Genomic DNA, 18923 nt, shown 5'->3' with positions numbered 1-18923 from the left:
GCGTCAAACTCTTGTACATTTCGTGCCATACACGTTGGTAAAGACTGAAAAAGAGGCATCCAGGGTCCATGAAGATTTAAGCTTTATACATCTGCTAATAAAGGGAAAATTCCTATTTGAGGCTCAATTTGCAAAACTGGTCTATCTTGAAAGCAGTTGGCTTCACACACTCCATTCACAAAAACATGGATCCTACATAGCAAAACCAGCAATCATTAAAGGGTCTCCTAGAGACGGCCACCAATAAAATAAGCTTGTTAAAAATACTTACCTGAATGTGGAGCAGCAGGGACCATTGCCATTTGGCCCTCTTCCAATCAACACCCACCAACCACCATCACCACCCACCCCCCACTCCCCCACAACCTCTAACCTTCTCCCTATCACTTTTAAAAAACACTTTGAATTTTATTTATTTTCATTTTGAAGAAATGTTTCTGAGAGGTCCCTCATGTTTTTGGAATTGATGTAATGTTTTTCTTAATTTCCCAAGACATTTCTTTTATTTAGTTTCTGAGGATATTTTTCTTTCTAGAGGTGATGGAATTGCCTGTTATCTTATGCTATCACAAGGAAATACCAGTGAGAAAGATACAAAGGTAGAGTGTATGGGTGGTATGTCCTTCAATGAAATAGATCAAGAATGTTGAAAGTTCAAATCCCGCTGTGTTTTGAATTGGATTATTCCAGTCATGGTTGAGAAGAACTTACATTATTTTTGCACATACTGCCATCAATTTATTGATTTTTCTATTTTTTCCACTATTTACCTTGTCCATTATACTGTGGAAATCATATATGAGTGTCTATTATTTTATACGCATTCCTCCACCTGTGTTTTTCATTTTTATCCCTTACCAGCACAGATTGATTTTTCTCCCCTTTACCTGTATATTTTCTCTCCGAAGTCTAACTGAATCATTATCCTGAAAATATTTTCTTTAGACTGGAACAACTCCCCTGTAAGAATCATTCAAAGAGCAGAAAAATGTTGGAATGGAAAAAAAGGAAGTATAATCTGTCATTGAACACTGTCACCATTAGAATATTAACAGCCCGAAAATTCTCACTACAGTTTGAAGGCACAAGGGAGGGAGCCTTTGGTGATTTGGGGTGCATCTGCGGTGCCCCACCTCTCCATCCAAAGCATCAAGTATGGGGCATCGTCCAGATTCTGAGCCCCAAGCCCCGCTTCCACCCCCCACCCCCCCCAGGACCCCACCTCTGACCAACCACCCTTGAAAGGTAAGGATTTTGTTCTCTGTGTCAAAGGGCTGTTTTAAAAATGAACAAAAAAAGATGGTACTGATATTCCAGAATCCAGGTCCTGATCCCAACCTGGACCCTCACGTAGTTCCCCACCTTCATCAGGTGTCAGAGATGTGTACCTGATGAATCCCAGGCATCAGACATGGCTCTGCTGATGCAACATCGGGTCCTGACTGAGGGCCAGGGATAGGAATTCCCAATTTAGGGAGTCCCTACACTCAGCTCCATTCCCTCAAAGCCACCCAGGAAATTAAATCCCGTGACCACAACCCAGAAATGCCAGGCCAATCAGATTCGATTCCCACCAGAGTTCGCTGAGAGTAATGGAGTTTCAACCTGGGTATGGGAAGAGAATTATTAGCCACCATAAAGGCTAATGGCACAGGTTATGCTCCTCCTTTTCACTCTGTTTGCAGCCAACCTCACTTGATTCTTGTACTGCAGTACAGGGCTGATTCCTCTAGAGGATACAATAACATTTCAACAGGTTATTTGAAGCAAACAAAGCACTCACTGCAATTTGATGTTTTCTGAATGCCGAGAATTTTTGAAAAAAACTTTTCTTTTTTGATGCAGTATTTATCCTTCTGAATGTAGTGATGCCATAGTTGTGTTGTAATTCTGCCGCAACAACATGTGTCATACGAACAAGGAACAGGAGTAGGCCATTCGGCCCCTTGAGCCTGCTCCACCATTTAATAAGATCATGGCTGAAATCTGTATCCTGCCTACCCCAATAACCTATCACCCTCTTGCTTACCAAGAATCTATCCACCTCTGCCTTAAAAATATTCAAAGACTCCGCTTCCACCACCTTTTCAGGAAGAGAATTCCAAAGACTCACAATCCTCTGAGAGAAAAAATTTCATCTCATCTCCATTTTAAATGGGCGATTCCTTATTTTTAAACAGTAACCTATTATACACAGTGTCTGTTATACACAATGGGCCAGATTTTGCACTAGAAATAATGGTGAGACTAACAGTGCTCTCTGTTATTAATGTGTCAATTATACAGCCATATCCAGTGACTGCACTTGCATAATTAAATGCTTAATGAGGAAGATGCTATCTAAGTTGCCCTGATCCTCCAAAGGCTGTGCAAGAATTGCATCTCCCCTTTGGAGAAACTTGCCTTTGAAATATATAGAACAGCGCAAAGTTGTTGTACTTACCTCATATATATGCACTTGAAACTGGACATAAAAGGGTGTGGCTTATCTATTCTACTATAAGTGGTTACTTTTAATGATATGATTAGTTTTGAAAGTCTTAAAACAACTTCTCTGGCACTGAAAATTAATGTTACCAGATATGGACTCTCATTCCTTCAGATTTTAATTATTATTACAGATTTTAAAAAGCTATTTTTTTAAACTTTCTGTTTCATTTATCTCTCATTTAATTCAATCTTTCTTTCTTCTTTATTTTACTTTATGTGCATGCTGTGACATTGAATTAGATCTACTAAGTGATCCTTCCTGATTCAGACTCTGCACAGCTCATTAATCTTTCTTCAATCTGATTGGTTAAGGAGACACAGTTGCTTGCCCTATTCACACAGGTGCCAGATGCTCTGTAGATAGTGCTGCTATATTTTACTAGCTGGCTGACATAGACTTGCAGTGCAAAAGCCTGTAAAATTTTTATGGGCAAGTACGACTGTAACATACGGCCAATGTTGTTTGTTCACTGCACATTGCAAAAGCCATTGCTTTTTACTCGTCACTAACAAATCAAGTGTTGTATTTTTCAGATTGATCAGAGGATGTGCTGTTTCATAAGAGGTTTTTTACCGCAATTGAGATAGCATAAGGGTTATCGATTTACTGTGACCAAATAAATCAAATTCAATTCTTATTAGGAAGTATCCTGTGATTTTTACCAGTATTGAATTCTGCCACCCTGTCTATTGTTCTGTGTAAATGAATGGTTTCTTTTCATACACACCTTACTGTTTTTAAAACTAAAGATACACAGCAGAGTGATGTGCAAGCTGTACATGTTGAAACTAGGTGCTTGTTATTAAGGAAAGCGGTGCTAGAGATAGGTTTTGCTTGGAGACAGTCTGGGGCTTTGGGCACTGAAAGTCAACTGAATTTCAAAAGCACAGGTTGGAATGATAGTTTGGTAGCTTTGGGGTAAATCCCCTGGGATTTAGTCATACATGACTGGAACTGGTTGTTTTAAGCCACGATCCATTTCTGCCCTAATGTTTCATTTGCAAGGTCCATCATTGGCCTGGTCATTTTATTATCCTAAAATGATCTAATTTCCAATCTACTCACCATCAATGTTTGTTCTTTCTATTTGAACTTATAAATCCCTGTACCTTGCTCTCTAAATCTGTAACTCTTTCCTTAGATGGGTCAGCAGATAGTTCACTCATCTATTATGGCTTTTTCATTCATATCTCAGAGCAAACACACCTCATTGACTCCATCTTTGTTCCTCTTGACTACTCTCCTTTTAGTCTTCTCCTCTCTTCCCTCTTTTAGTTTAACTCTGATGTGTTCCTTTATTGATTTTATTCCTACCTGATTCTCCCTTCTAATTCTTATCTCCCTTTAATTTGGCTTATCTCAAATTTTCCTCTTGGATCATTTATTTCTCTTTGACACTTCTTTTCAACATTGCTTCTCTCCAATGTTACCCCTTTATCATTTACTTCTCTTGAGCGCTCCCTTTAAAAGTATTTCTTTCTACGCTGCCCATCTTTAAAAAAAAGTACTCAAGGTTATTGATTCCCTTTCAATTCTTCCTTGTCGGTGAATTAATCTGGTTGTTGAGCCTTTACAATATTTCTGAAGCTTTAGAGAGTGAAGATCTCCCATGGTGAAGTGTTGCATCCTTTACTTCACCATCTCGGTTTCTTTTTGTTCTGATACTGATATCTCCCATTGCAGTCTTTCACTTATCTTTCACTTATTTTGGTGGATGATCAGCACGTCAACACTTTGATGTTGTGAGATTTTATTAAGAGTGCTGGGTCCTTCTTGAAACTCAGTAGCCATGCCAGTTGATTTGAAGTTGTAATATTGGAACCAATTCATGGGTGTCTTTTGTAAGTTATGAATAATCAACATAGGGCACAATGGGATATTGCAGAGTCTGCATCCAGAGAGGCCCAGTGTTTAGCCCTCTACCACATAGTCATTAAAAATAGTCCACCCTGTGTTGCCCATGCTGTGTGTTCTGCTGTCTTTTGGACCCCTGATGTTGGTAATAATCACACTTTAAGCTTGGAAAGATGATAGCGCTTTGTGTTTAATATTTGCCATGCTGCCTTGTACAATAGGACCAGTTTGAACTGGTTCTGTTATGCATCATATGAGTCTCTAGTGCAGCTGTGTAAAGTGGACCCCAAAACATTTATGCACCAATTAGTTCCTAGAGTTCCTAGCTCTTTACAGATAATACAACAGCCCAAGTCAAGACAATATTGACTGTAGCCTACAAATAGTTTGAAGGCATTTCTTCTGATATTACCTAGAGGATGGCATAAACCTAGTCAGACTGGGCTGCTTCCTGAGTGTCTGGAACCGGTTCCACTGCAATGGTCAAGTAGTCAGGAATGTCGCCAGTATAAGATCAAATTAAAGCTGGTATTCAGTGATAGAAGGAAAAAACAACTGTGGTTGTGATTAATGATTAACTTCATCGAGCAATGTGCCTAACCAAAAAGACTGCAGCATATCTCTTACAGTGGTTGTGTTTACAACCATGTTTCATTTCAAGTTAACTAAATAGGATCTTTCTTGCTTAATATTAAGGAAATTTCTGCTCGCAGTGATTCATCACATTCCAGTCTATAATTAGAATGCTTGTGATACCAGTGGTATAAGGATAAGTCGGCTGCATGAAGTAATCAGGTGCTTCCCAAATTTTCTCCCACTGTGACTTCATTTTAAAGTTTGAAAATTGCCGTGACCCCAGAGTAAGAGTGGTGAGGGGATGGGGTGGAGGGTTGAGTTGTGAGAGTGGGAGAGGAGGTTTGTTGAGGGGGGGGGGGTTGGAGTAGAGTTGTGAGAGCAGGGGTAGATTTGTGAAAGTGGAGGAGGGGAGGGGGAAGCAGTCTCAGCTGCATAATCACCATTGCTGCCATGGAGGAGAGGGAAATCATGACCCCAATTGCTCATCCCACAGTTTGGGAACCCCTTAACTAAGCTCAATACTGTAAATGCCATATCTATTGTTTTCCCAGAGTTTTTGTGGCTCTTCCACAGGCAAGTGTCTAGGTTCAGACACAAAGGGCTGAATTTTAACATTAAGACCCACTCGCAATGGAGACCAGCAGTGGATCAGGAACCCAAAAGATCTAGGAGTGGACTTTGTTCTGGCATTTTATCTCAGCCACGGCATTAACATTCTGCTTCTGGGTCTCCTAAACAGTCGAAGCAAGCGGGCGTGATGACAACTTGCGGCTGTCAAAGAATTTCTATTTAAAGGAACCTAAGCAGGGATTACAATTCATCCACTTTCCAAGCAGCAGCACACAGGCAGGAACTTCTGTACTGGAATGCCAACATGGGAAGGTCACCCCACCCCTGGTTCTTGCACACATCCCTGGTGGTAATGCTGCAGACATTAAGGGCCTGCAGAGACGTGTTATTCCCAGTGGATGGGAGGAAGAAGCCAGCATCTGTGAACAAAAAGGCATGACAGGAAGTTGCAGAGGGAGTGAGCAGCAGAAACGTAGTCCTGGATCATTGACCGAAAGAGGTTCAATGATCTCATCAGGGCAGGAAAGGTGAGTGTAATGTCAACTTCAAGTGCCAATCCCCACACTCTGACTTCACCAGCCTTCTCCTGCACAACACTCCTCAGACCAACAATTACAGTTCCACCCATTCCACTTTCTTGAGGCACCACTTCACATCCCCATTGAACAGCCATCATTGACACTAACCCTTGTCTAATGGGCGTCTCACACCCGTCCCTCACAGTCACCGTCCACAAGTGTTGCCATTCCCTCCTCTCCACACAGTCCATTTCCGACATTCATAATCCTCTCCTTACAGGAGAAGAGAGTTCAGAACTCCAAGGAGAAGCAGGGAACCAGTGTGGGGGTGTGTGGTTGACCCTCCTGTCATTGCCACCCTGACTGCTGCAGAGGAGGGCGCTTTGAAAATCAACCAAGTGCCTATCCATTGGATATGGAGAGATGGGAGTCACCCAGATACCTGGTGACAGAATTAGATCACATTGTTGTGTGCCACGTGGCAATCACTCATGTTGACATGCTGTCACCTGTAACAGAAAGATGATCATCAGCACATCCCCTTTTTCAGTTCTAATTCATGTTATTCATCTCCTCTAGGTCCTTCAAGCATGATACAGCAGGAGCAGGCGGCCAAGGAGTCCTCAGAGGAGAGTGTGCATTCTGAGTAATCACTGTCACATGATCCATATGCATTTTCTACTAGTTCAGGTATAAACACTTCAATGGGGCTTCCGAGGAAGCTAGCCGGGTTGTCACACAATGAATCACACATCACAAGAGCTGGTACAGGTATCAAGAACAGGGACAGCACTGGATAGTCCTTTCAGAGGGCACAGGACACTCCAAGCTCTGCTCAGCTAGACAAAGAGGCTGACATCAGGGTTCATTGACCGAAAGGACTAAAGTGGAACAGGCAATGTGTGATGTTCTATCAACATTTCTTGAGCCATTCAGCACCTTTGGAGAGAGATTAGAGGAGTCTGTCTCCCATGAGTGGCAGGATACCTCAGCCTTTGAGCTGATATCCACTTCCACAGAAAGATGGCCAGCCACATGAAGCATCAGATGTAGCAGAAAGCCGAGTATATGCTGGCTGTCACCAATGGCTTGCACACTCAGTCCAGAATTTTCCGGCCCCATTGGTGTCGGGCACTATGGCAGGCATGGGGGCGACAATATGGCGTGACAGCCAAAAATCAGTTTCACGCTGTCGTGAAACCAGTTCACAATCGTTCGCTCCACCCGTCAATGACGGGCCACTTTTCCCACTACCTCACGTCGGGAACCTAATTTCAATACTTTAGCATCTCATTATAAGCCCGGCTTGCCAGAATTATCCTCCCCATGCTGGATCATCTGGGTACGTTGGCATGATTGCACACCTACACGTTTCACAACTGTACATAAGTGACGTGTACCTGGTGAGCTGCACTTCACTCGGTCTTCGAGGCTTGTTTGCCTACTTTGCTTCTGGCAGCGCCAGCGTCATCAGCACCAGGCTTCGCAAGCAGCACCACATCACTTCTAGGTGGGCTTATCGGCAGGTCTCTACCTACCAGACCAGCCATTATACAGGAGTGACTTTTCAACAGCTGCAGGGCTAGGGCTTGCTTGAGGAAGGGAGAGAAGTGGCCTCAGGCAAGGGAAGAGGCTGCAGGGTGAGGGCTGCACTGGAAAAGGGGGGCAACCCAAGGGTATGTGTGGGGGTACATGTTGAACTGTGCAAGTGGCCTCAAGATGGTTAGGGCTGAGAAGGCAGCCTCCAGAGGAGAAGAGGCCAGATGGAGATGTGAGGGTTTGTTTGAGAGAGTGAGTGGTGAGTGGTCCCTTGAGCTGGCAGTGAGTGAGATGCCGATGAATGTATGGTGACATTGTGAGTGTAAGTTGAGAATGATGAGATGGTTGCCTTATCCTATCAACACAGATGAGATCATTCATTGTTTTCTGCACTGGATGGCAAACCTCTTGTGTGCAGCGTTGGCACTGACCTCCTCTTCCACCACTTCCCAAGACAGGGTGGTGAGACTGATGGGCCTCCTCCTGCCAGGGTAGGGGTGCAGGACATCATGGCAGGCCTCCATGGCATCCAGACGGTGTCCCAGGGCTGCATCACTGAATCGGGGAGCTGCGCTCTTCTTGGCTTTTGGGGCTGCAAGCATTGAGAAGTGCACTGCTGCAGCTTAAACGTGGCGCCCTGCATGAGGAAGCAGCGAGGTAACGGCATGGTGGGAAAAACGGAAACCGACCCAGCGTGTTTCCCATGGCTACATAATTAATGAGGCGAGAATGGGATGATACAGTGCAAAAACGTGCCATTACGGCTGGCGGGTAAAAGGACTTTTTTCCTGCTCACTACCACACTTTGTGCAAATTTGGGATGATTCCGCCCTCAGTCTCCCAGTTAAAATAGGATTGAGGAAAGCCTCACTTTGGCTGATCAGCACCTCCCATGCAGGGACTCCAGCAGCCTACCGGCAGCTCCACTGAAATCACAGGGATAGCACCACACAGGAATAGTAAATAAAGGAAGATAAAAGACTTGTAGTTGTAAAAAGGAAATCATTTGGTTTTTTAAATGTCTGTTAATGTGTCCACATTATTGTCATTTTCAAACATCAATAACTTTATTTCAAGTCTCCATTGTCCATTCATCTCCATTGTTACCTTGTGCCTGCCAAATGGGCATAAACGTTGAGGTAAATGGTATGGCAGGAGTCAAAAACGAGCAATGGGTGTCAGTGAGTTGGAGTGACTGCTGATTGTGGAAATGCTTTGTGTTGAGGAAGGACCATGGGTCATCATTGATCACCTATATATGGCTTCACAACCTCAAACTAGCTGAATCGTACCTGTATGAGGCCAACTCGGGCATCTCTGGCAGCTAGTTGTGCAGCTGTTGGAACTTCTGCTGCATGAAGTTCATCCTCCTCCTATGCCTCCTGCTGTTTCTCCTCTTTGTCTTCCTCCTCCTCTGAAGATGTAATGCAGTCACCACCTCCTTCCGTCTGCCTCTTTAGTCCCTTCTATTACCCTCTGTGTAAGGAAAAACACACTACTATCATTCAGTGCACCCTTGCTGGTGCATTCTGAAGGCTGCCATCAGATCTGTCTAGGCATCTGAATCACATCTTCAGCATCCCAATGGCTTACTCAATGACCACTCGTGCTCATGTGGCATCTGTTGTACCATTCCTGGGCATCAGTGGTCAGGCTACTCATAGGTGTCATCTGTCTCTAAGGAGCCACCTACTGAGTCTGCTTAGAGTTTGGAAATCTGTGGAAATCTTCACTGGCACAGCATGAAGCCATCTTGGCAGCTTCCTGGATTTCTTGCACAGACTTGATTGTCTTCCAGTTACATACTAGCTGAACATTAATGGAGTGGAATCCTTTTCGATTGACAAATGCTCCCAGTCTGTTTGAGGATCCCTTGAATGCCACATGGGTGCAACCTATGACTCTGTCAACTTGTGGGAATCCTGCCACTGCTCCAAATCCAAGGGCCCTCTCAATCTGACTAGACTCATCAGTAATTGCAAAGTGGACAAAAGGGGAAAACGTGCCACCTGTCACCCGGGAGACGGACTTGTGGGTAGCAGAGTGTGAAATCCTGTGGATGTCACTCACTAGCAGATTTCTGGAAGGAGCTTCAAATGAAGAAATTCAGGCTGTGGGAACATTGACCACCACTAAAAATGCATGCTCACCTGGTCCATTGTGCAGGAGATCTTCAAGAGATGTCAGCTACCACCTGCTCAGAAATCCTGAGTTCAGTCACATCCAGAAAGCTGCTCTTCTACCAGTAAACCATGTGTTGTGGGTATCACCTCCTGGAACTCAAGGTCTATGATCATCCCCTCTGTCCTGTGAGGCAGCAGGCATCTGGGGAGGCTGTTCCTGCTGCTGGTGCTGTTCATGTTGTTGCACCTCTTATTCCTCATTAAAGGCCTAAGGTAGAGCTGCATAAGCTGCTCCTCTGAGAAGATTGACAGCTGGGAAGTGCAAAACAAAGTCAAAAAAATGCAAGGTAGAAAAAATGGCCTCCAAAGTGTTGTAAAACACCCTCAAGTCTATGAAAGAATATATTTAGAACAAGTCCTTTCACTTAGGCAAAGAAGCAGTGTGCTGGTTCAGTATTTAACAGCATTCCAGTCTGTCAATTTCACAGCCTCGTCAATTCCCGCTGTGCTCCCACCTTGTTGGCTCCGGTGAGTTTCACATATTAGAGGAACTAGCTGTTAAAGCCTGAGTGCAGTGTTAAATTCTCAATCAAATGCATTTGAACATATTTAAATCACTACCCCAACTGTCTCACAGAGGGGTGGGTGGTGGTTCCTGCATGCCTCCAAAAAAAAAACACTGGTTAAATGTGGATATTGGCATCTGTTGAAGGGTGCTGGACACCATTTGGTAAGTCTTGATGAAGTCTCTGTAGTCTTCATATGTATTTATTAATGTGTATTTCTTTATTACTACGTAGAAATATATAAAATAAAGGGTTCAAGCTAGCAGCTGTCTCCATGCTTGCTTGTGCACACTGCTCTGTCCAACACTAGACTGTCCTCTAGGTGTAAGTCATGTGTTCTCTTACATCACTGTGTAGCTGGTACTGTACTCAGTCTCACATTTACCCTGCATATGCCAGACCCTTATACTACAGTGGTTTCCTGTCAGGTTCCCGACACACTGGCACTGTTTGCTTCTTTAACTCACTGCTCGCACCTGCACCCATTTGCAAGTTTTCCCTCCAAAGAACAGCCACTTGGGTGAGACCCAAGGACTCCTTGTCTCCATAGAACCATGCTCCAGTAGGGATTGCCACCTTCAAGAAAGGAAGAATAATAGAGAATGCAAACAATATTTTGACCTCTTGTCATGAGTCATTTGTTTTACTAACAAGTTTAAAAGCCTTTATTCGTCATCATACCACAAGAATCAACAGCAAATGAATTGTAGGAAACCTATTAAAAAACTATTAACATTCCATGCATCATATGATGTGCTTTGTTCTTACTCATCAGTGAAAGATCCCCTTTATACAAACTGTTTTCCAATGGTAGAGATGTGGTTTCATTCAGCAAAGACATCATCACCTATGAAATAAGATATATTCCTTTTAGGTATTTGTTCTGATTGAGCAAGTGTTCTATGTGGCATGGGATGTGTGTAAATAAATATATTTTTATGTATATACATATATACACATATATACACACATACATATAAACACACACACTTTTGTAGCAGATTGTTGCAGCTATATTTTTCGTTCCTCTTATAAAGGCAGCCAATGATGCTCTGTAATTACCTTTCCAGGGAAGTTCCACAGCACTTCCCGACTGAACCCAACCCCATGGACAGTCTCTGGTCAGGAGTGGTAGATGGGCAGCCAAGAAGCATACTTGGTGGTGCAGGCACCCATCCAGTTTATGCTAACAGACTGACACCCTTCTGATCTAGCTAATTTTGTCCGGGACAGCACAGGAGGCACATCCTGCCTCTTATGCCAGTAATGACATTGTCCTTTAGCCCCAGGGAGTTCAGTGTCTTCTATCAGGTACTAGGAAAAATGACAAATTTGTTGCTTGTTTTTAAAAGAGATAAAGGATGGAATAATTTAATGCCAGCAGATGAAAATTGCAAGTGCCTTCTGTGGCTGCTTCCCTGATGTAAAGTCATTATCCGACATATGTAGACTTGTACAAAGTGGGAAGGCAGGAACGGAAGCAGGCTCAGCCACATGTTGATTCCTTGTTAGGTAAGTCAACCACACTATCAAAAAACATTTCAAATGCCTCAGCAGTTTCCAAATGAACTAATAAAACTGGTTTACAGTGTGTATCAATCATTCCCTGCTGCCCATTTTTTTGCTGCGTTTGTAAATGGAGTCAAGCTTAACATAATTGATTGACTCAAACTGATTCACTCTCCAGATATTATCCAAAAGGAACCAACATATGTTAAAGAAATAAAGACTTCCATTTATATAAGTCAACATATATTCTCATAGCAGCTTGGTATGTCTCAAACACTTTACATGCAATAACGTGCTTTGAAGTACATTTACTGTCTTATGTAGGCAAATTGGACAGGCACTCTTCCCATAAATAGCAGTCAGATGAATGACTAGTTTTGGTAAAGCTGATTGTGGGAACAATGTTCCTATGGGCACCAGGCTTGTCTCTGGACTGTAGCATGGAATTTTTATCATAAACTTGTGAAACACTGCTTCCAATAAAGACTATAATCCTGTGGAGAGTGCGATGTAATGTATATTCATGCGGCATGGGGTCATCTGTCACGTTAAACCATTAATAAGGGTTACTTTTTCTGTACTTTAGAGTATTAGTTGCATAATTGATGTTTAGTCATTGTTGGTTTTAGTTTGCATGTTACAGTGGAAGTCTTAAAACTTGAAATCTTATCATGTGATTGCTTTAAGTTGATCACTGGGAATTGAAAAATCTTCTTAAAAGTTATCAGTCTCTATGGGGATCATAGGCCCAGAAATGGCCAATTAATGTTCATTTAAAAACCTCAACTTGCCACCGCTGGTATTCAACCAGCAGCGGATTGGGCAATCGCCACATAGGAAGCCCAAAAAGCAAATCCTGTCATGTTTGCTTGCGGGGTCCCTCATTCAAAGACACTAAGTGCCTGATCGAGGGACTTGCATTGGGAAGGGGTGGCCCACTGAGAGCCACCCCCATGCTCTTGCTTTCGACCTCCCTTCCCCTATCCCACAACCCTTACCCTGCCCTCAGTCAACTGTGGACTGGGTCCCTCGCTGATCCTATGTCCCTAGTGGGTGCATTGCTGGCAGCTGCCACTGCTCCACTGGCGCTGCATACAGCAGACAACTGCCAGCCTCTGATTGGCTGGCAGCTCTCGGAGGACAGGATTTCCACCCTCGTGATCTTTGATCTCAGTAAAGGCCCACTGCTGGCCACTTAAGGGCCTGAGAGGCACTTGAGCCTTCCCCAAAGGATGTGATGCAAGAGCCCCATCGCCTGCATTTAATACCGCCCATGGTCACAGACTTTTTTAATTTCCTGGCTCATTGGAGACATGGCTGCTCTACGTGTAAAGAATTCACAACATGTCACATATAGTCTCAAATTCTGTACAGGTTGAAAGTAAAATTAGCACGCGTTAAAAAACAGCTCATTTGAATCTTTTTCCATAGAGATATCAATGTATGAAAATTTAAATCATAAGATAAATTAATTTTCAATCTTCTGCAGGATTCACACATCAATTACCAGTGACAAATAAACATTTATTAGATTAAATTTTATGATTTATAATTTTAATTAATTTACAATACATTTTAAATTGATGGCGTATTAACATTTTAAGTTTCCTGATTGAGACAAAGATTACTCAATGCGGAAGATATGCTTCCTTTAAATAAAATTCATAATGGAATAATTTATAATAAACTCTGAACGATAATTTGTATGCTGAATGACATTTTAAAATTGATACTTTATTAAATTAGATTTGTATTCTCTGATGTTCAGATAAGGCCTTTTCAACGCAGTGAATAAAACTAGTTTGACAAATTGTTAATACTGCAGTGATAGTATTATTTGTTGCCAACATCAAGCTAAAATACTGAAGCTGCTGAATATCTGAAATAAAAGCATAAAATGCCAGAAATACATAGTAGGTTAGGCACTGTCCATGAAGAGAGAAAAGGTTAACATTTCAGTTTCAAAGATTTTCAGCATTTCAGACTATAACCAATGATCCACTTTTTTGGACAGCTGCTATTGCCATTTACACCACCTCTGGACTCATCATTTGTTTTTTCATGCGTCCCATTACCATCCTCTTTTGCTCTCGCACCCTTTTGTCATTTAATCACTTTTGCCCTCCAACCCATCACAGACCTTTCCTTTTATTCTTTCAACCACATCCCTCTTTCCCTACCTCTGTACTTAAAAACATCTTTTTTTTTGCAATTCTGCTAAAAGGTAATTGAACTTAGACATCACCTTTGTTTCTCTCTCCGCAGATTCTGCTTGGCCTGTCGAGTCTATCCATTTCCTGCCTTTCCCCTTTTAACAGTTCTGCTCACACACACAGATACACCAGAAGGGTTACTTATTAATTTATTAAATGAAAAATCTTGTCGGGCATTTGTTGAACCTGAGAAAATAGTTTGAAGATCTGTGTTTCATTTTTTCCACTGATAATGACATAAGAAGCATTACAATAACGCACTTTGACGAAACTTACTTTATTTCAAATGCTGACTAAAAGAGAAAAGGCTATATCAAACATTGTTCATGATGACTACATACAGCTTAATACTTCAATTTCAAATAATACATATTACTTGTTTATTCTTGACTTAGTTTTTAAACTGGTATTTTACTTAAAATGTTGTTTCTCATACTTTCATCTTTTTGAAAGCATGGAAGTCCAGAAATGCTCACTCCGAAAGGTGCAAAGTGCTGAACTTCCTATAATAGTTTTACATGGAAATCGGAAAAACAAATTCCGATTGTCTCAAGTAATTTTCGCTTACATCTAAGTGAGGAGGAAGTAGTTAAGGGTATTTTGAATCAGCCAAAAAAAAAAAATTCTCATTCATTCCCTTTAAAAAAGCTGGAGGAACTTGTGCAGCAGGTACGTCAGAAAAACCGGTTAAAGCAGTTACCTCATTCCTGCTGCTCCAATTCTGGGAGAAAAGTTTTACCCTCTCCTCCGAGGAAGGGGGATTGGAGTTTGAGCCTTGACTACGCTGTTTGCTCGCGCGCTGTCTCCTTGCCAACCGGGCGAGCTCCGGATCTATTTTCAGAAGTGCTGCATTTCCCGAGGTTTATTTTATTCACCGTTTCAAAAGTCCTGGAGTTTATTTCCCCGGCAGCTGAAAGGAAAACAACACGCATGCGTTGTCTGGAGGACTCCTTATTGGGAAGTCACCTGGATAGAGAGTCGGTGCAGGTAAAACAGGGGCTGTGTTATAAATCCCAGATTGTATAAAGTTTGAGAGACCAGACTGTATAAAACACAGGGCAAAGACTGTATTAAATAAAACACAGGACAGAGACTGAATAAAGTCAGGGGGTCCAGACTGTATAAAACACAGGGCAGAGACTGAATAAAGTCAGGAGGTCCAGACTGTATAAAACACAGGGCAGAGACTGAATAAAGTCAGGAGGTCCAGACTGTATAAATCACAGGGCAGAGACTGAATAAAGTCAGGGGGTCCAGACTGTATAAAACACAGGGCAGAGACTGAATAAAAGTCAGGAGGTCCAGACTGTATAAAACACAGGGCAGAGACTGAATAAAGTCAGGGGGTCCAGACTGTATAAAACACAGGGCAGAGACTGAATAAAGTCAGGGGGGTCCAGACTGTATAAAACACAGGGCAGAGACTGAATAAAGTCAGGGGGTCCAGACTGTATAAAACACAGGGCAGAGACTGAATAAAAGTCAGAGAGCCCAGACTGTATAAAACACAGGGCAGACACTGAATAAAAGTCAGAGAGCCCAGACTGTATAAAACACAGGGCAGAGACTGAATAAAAGTCAGAGAGCCCAGGCTGTATAAAACACAGGGCAGAGACTGAATAAAAGTCAGGGGGTCCAGACTGTATAAAACACAGGGCAGAGACTGAATAAAAGTCAGAGAGCCCAGGCTGTATAAAACACAGGGCGGAGACTGAATAAAAGTCAGAGAGCCCAGACTGTATAAAACACAGGGCAGAGACTGAATAAAAGTCAGGGGGTCCAGACTGTATAAAACACAGGACAGAGACTGAATAAAAGTCAGAGAGCCCAGACTGTATAAAACACAGGGCAGAGACTGAATAAAAGTCAGGGGGTCCAGACTGTATAAAACACAGGGCAGAGACTGAATAAAAGTCAGGGGGTCCAGACTGTATAAAACACAGGGCAGAGACTGAATAAAAGTCAGGGGGTCCAGACTGTATAAAACACAGGGCAGAGACTGAATAAAAGTCAGGGGGTCCAGACTGTATAAAACACAGGGCAGAGACGGAATAAAAGTCAGGGGGTCCAGACTGTATAAAACACAGGGCAGAGACGGAATAAAAGTCAGGGGGTCCAGACTGTATAAAAAACAGGGCAGAGACTGAATAAAAGTCAGGGGGTCCAGACTGTATAAAACACAGGGCAGAGACTGAATAAAGTCAGAGAGCCCAGACTGTATTAAACACAGGGCAGAGACTGAATAAAAGTCAGAGAGCCCAGACTGTATTAAACACAGGGCAGAGACTGAATAAAAGTCAGAGAGCCCAGACTGTATTAAACACAGGGCAGAGACTGAATAAAAGTCAGAGAGCCCAGACTGTATTAAACACAGGGCAGAGACTGAATAAAAGTCAGGGGGTCCAGACTGTATAAAACACAGGGCAGAGACTGAATAAAAGTCAGGGGGCCCAGACTGTATAAAACACAGGGCAGAGACTGAATAAAGTCAGGGGGTCCAGCCTGTATAAAACACAGGGCAGAGACTGAATAAAAGTCAGGGGGTCCAGACTGTATAAAACACAGGGCAGAGACTGAATAAAAGTCAGGGGGTCCAGACTGTATAAAACACAGGGCAGAGACTGAATAAAAGTCAGGGCGTCCAGACTGTATAAAACACAGGGCAGAGACTGAATAAAAGTCAGGGGGCCCAGACTGTATAAAACACAGGGCAGAGACTGAATAAAAGTCAGGGGCCCAGACTGTATAAAACACAGGGCAGAGACTGAATAAAAGTCAGAGAGCCCAGACTGTATAAAACACAGGGCAGAGACTGAATAAAAGTCAGGGGGCCCAGACTGTATAAAACACAGGGCAGAGACTGAATAAAGTCAGGGGGTCCAGACTGTATAAAACACAGGGCAGAGACTGAATAAAAGTCAGGGGGCCCAGACTGTATAAAACACAGGGCAGAGACTGAATAAAGTCAGGAGGTCCAGACTGTATAAAACACGGGGCAAGGTATGTATAAATTGCTTAGCGGGAGCAGTTTAAAACAAACACAGCAGGGCTGGGTCTATTTAAAATGGGGGTGCGTTAGTAACACTGGGTAGAACCTATTAGAGATAATCTTTATTTACAAGATGGGGGCGGGTTTCTCGGGCAACAAGAAGAGGTTTTCTCGAGCTGACTGGAGTTAAAGTGACCTGAGCTGAGATGGAGACAGCCTCAGATAGTTTGTAACCCGTTCACGCGGTGAGTGGTCTCAGACCGTATACGAGTTCTTTTATCTTGTCCATGAATAGTATTTATATCGTGACCACAGGACGTCCCGAAGCGCTTTATTGCTAATAAAGTATTTTTTTCAAGGTAGCCACCATTGTAATGAATTCGGCTCTGCTCATCTAACCCTCAACGGATCTCCCCGCCCAATTCCTTGAAGCAGAATTTGTTGGTAAAATCAGTTATAGATTTAAACAAATGATTTATAGTGGAATTTTATTTTATTGGGAAAACTCAGCATTGTTATTTCTGATTCGTGGACATATTTGTTTATAACCAAAAAAAGTTTTTTATTTAAGTGAAACAGAAATTACTCAAATCACCAAAGCTGGACAATCACATTGCTCTTAACTTGAAATAAACTCGGCTGTGGTGCAATGGATGTGGTTTTGTATAGGTTGGGAAGGTCCCAGTTTCCATTAGTGTCTATGATCTCAGCTCGTGTGATGAGAGATGTGTCCCTGAGCTAGGCAGTCTGGTTGCCACTAATGATCACTGCAAATTTAATACTAATTACTGCAAAGTACATCTGTGTGGACATTGGTTAAAAGGAGGATCAGCTCCAACTGTGATGATGGGAATTCAACATGAGGCTTCATATAGAAAGGTTGGGCTGTCTATCAGTTGAATGTGGAATTTTAGAGATGCACGATAACCAGCACTTACCCAACGATAACCTGATTTGTCACTGGACGTCTGTGTAGCACTATTGGTCTAGACACTTTGCCCACATCCTATGAAAGGAAAAAATAGACATTGCTGGAAAGGCCAGCATTTGCTGTCCATCCCTAATTTCCCTAGGCAGTTAAGGTTCAGTCACATTGCTCTGGCTCTGGACATCTGAACTAGATGAGCAGTTGTCATTGACCACTTATATTCCAGATTTTCATTAATTGAACTTAAACAATGGTGGGATTTGAACTCATGCCTGGGGCATTAGTCTGGGCCTCTCGATTACTAGTCCAGTAACATTACCACCATCTCCCCCAAAGGTTAAGCAATTTAGATTAGACAATAAGTAGTTCTTATTTCTCTGTGGTCCTTTGCAAAAGAACTTAAGCTTCAAAAATATTTGGTGGTAAAGATCCATGTTCAGAAATTGAGTTTTGTGTGTTTTATAACAATGATTGTACTTACAGCAAGTAGATGATTACTTGGAGAGGTAGGACTTGTATCTCACTAGTGAGCTGATCAGGCAACTCACAAATGATAACAAAATTACCTGGAAAAACTCAGCAGGTCTGGCAGCATCGGCGGAGAAGAAAAGAGTTGACGTTTCGAGTCCTCATGACCCTTCAGCAGAACTGAGTGAAGTTAGGAGAGGGGTGAAATATAAGCTGGTTTAAGGTCGGGGGAGGGGGGGGGGGGGGGGGGGGGGACAGAAGTTGAGGGGGGGGCGTTGTAGGGACAAGCAAGCAGTGATACAGATGATCAAAAGATGTTACAGACAAAGGAACAGGGGAGGTGTGAAAGGTGGTGATATAAAGCGGGTTTTAGTAAACACCTTGTCAAATACCAGGAGAGAAATGGAAAGCAATGAAGGTGAACAAGGCAGAAGAGACAGGCGGAAATCCTGTCGGAGAACAGAGTAATACTTCTTCAAGGAAGGCATTTCTAGAAGAGGAGTGGCAGTCAATTAAACACAGAGATAAAAACAAAAAACTACTGCGGATGCTGGAAATCCAAACAAAAACAAAATTACC

At 42.7% G+C, this 18923-nt stretch overlaps 1 protein-coding gene across 4 annotated transcripts in view; it reads left to right on the top strand.

The window, feature by feature from the left end:
- The first annotated feature begins 14613 nt into the window (after window positions 1-14613).
- LOC144696708 (rho GTPase-activating protein 8-like) overlaps window positions 14614-18923 on the top strand; it is an 84112-nt gene continuing 79802 nt past the window's right edge. Inside the window, exon 1 of one of the 4 annotated variants that reach the window (XM_078568339.1) lies at window positions 14614-14946. The gene's annotated coding sequence lies outside the window, so the exon portion shown is untranslated. Of the gene's footprint in view, window positions 14947-17044; window positions 17194-18923 lie in introns of those variants that run through there. The other 3 variants (XM_078568336.1, XM_078568340.1, XM_078568337.1) reach the window with 3 other exon arrangements.

This window comes from Cetorhinus maximus, chromosome 22 (assembly GCF_964194155.1).
Source record: "Cetorhinus maximus chromosome 22, sCetMax3.hap1.1, whole genome shotgun sequence".
NCBI classification, from domain to species: domain Eukaryota; kingdom Metazoa; phylum Chordata; class Chondrichthyes; order Lamniformes; family Cetorhinidae; genus Cetorhinus; species Cetorhinus maximus.
Note: the sequence above shows the minus strand (reverse complement) of the source record. Positions and strands in the feature narration are given on the sequence as shown.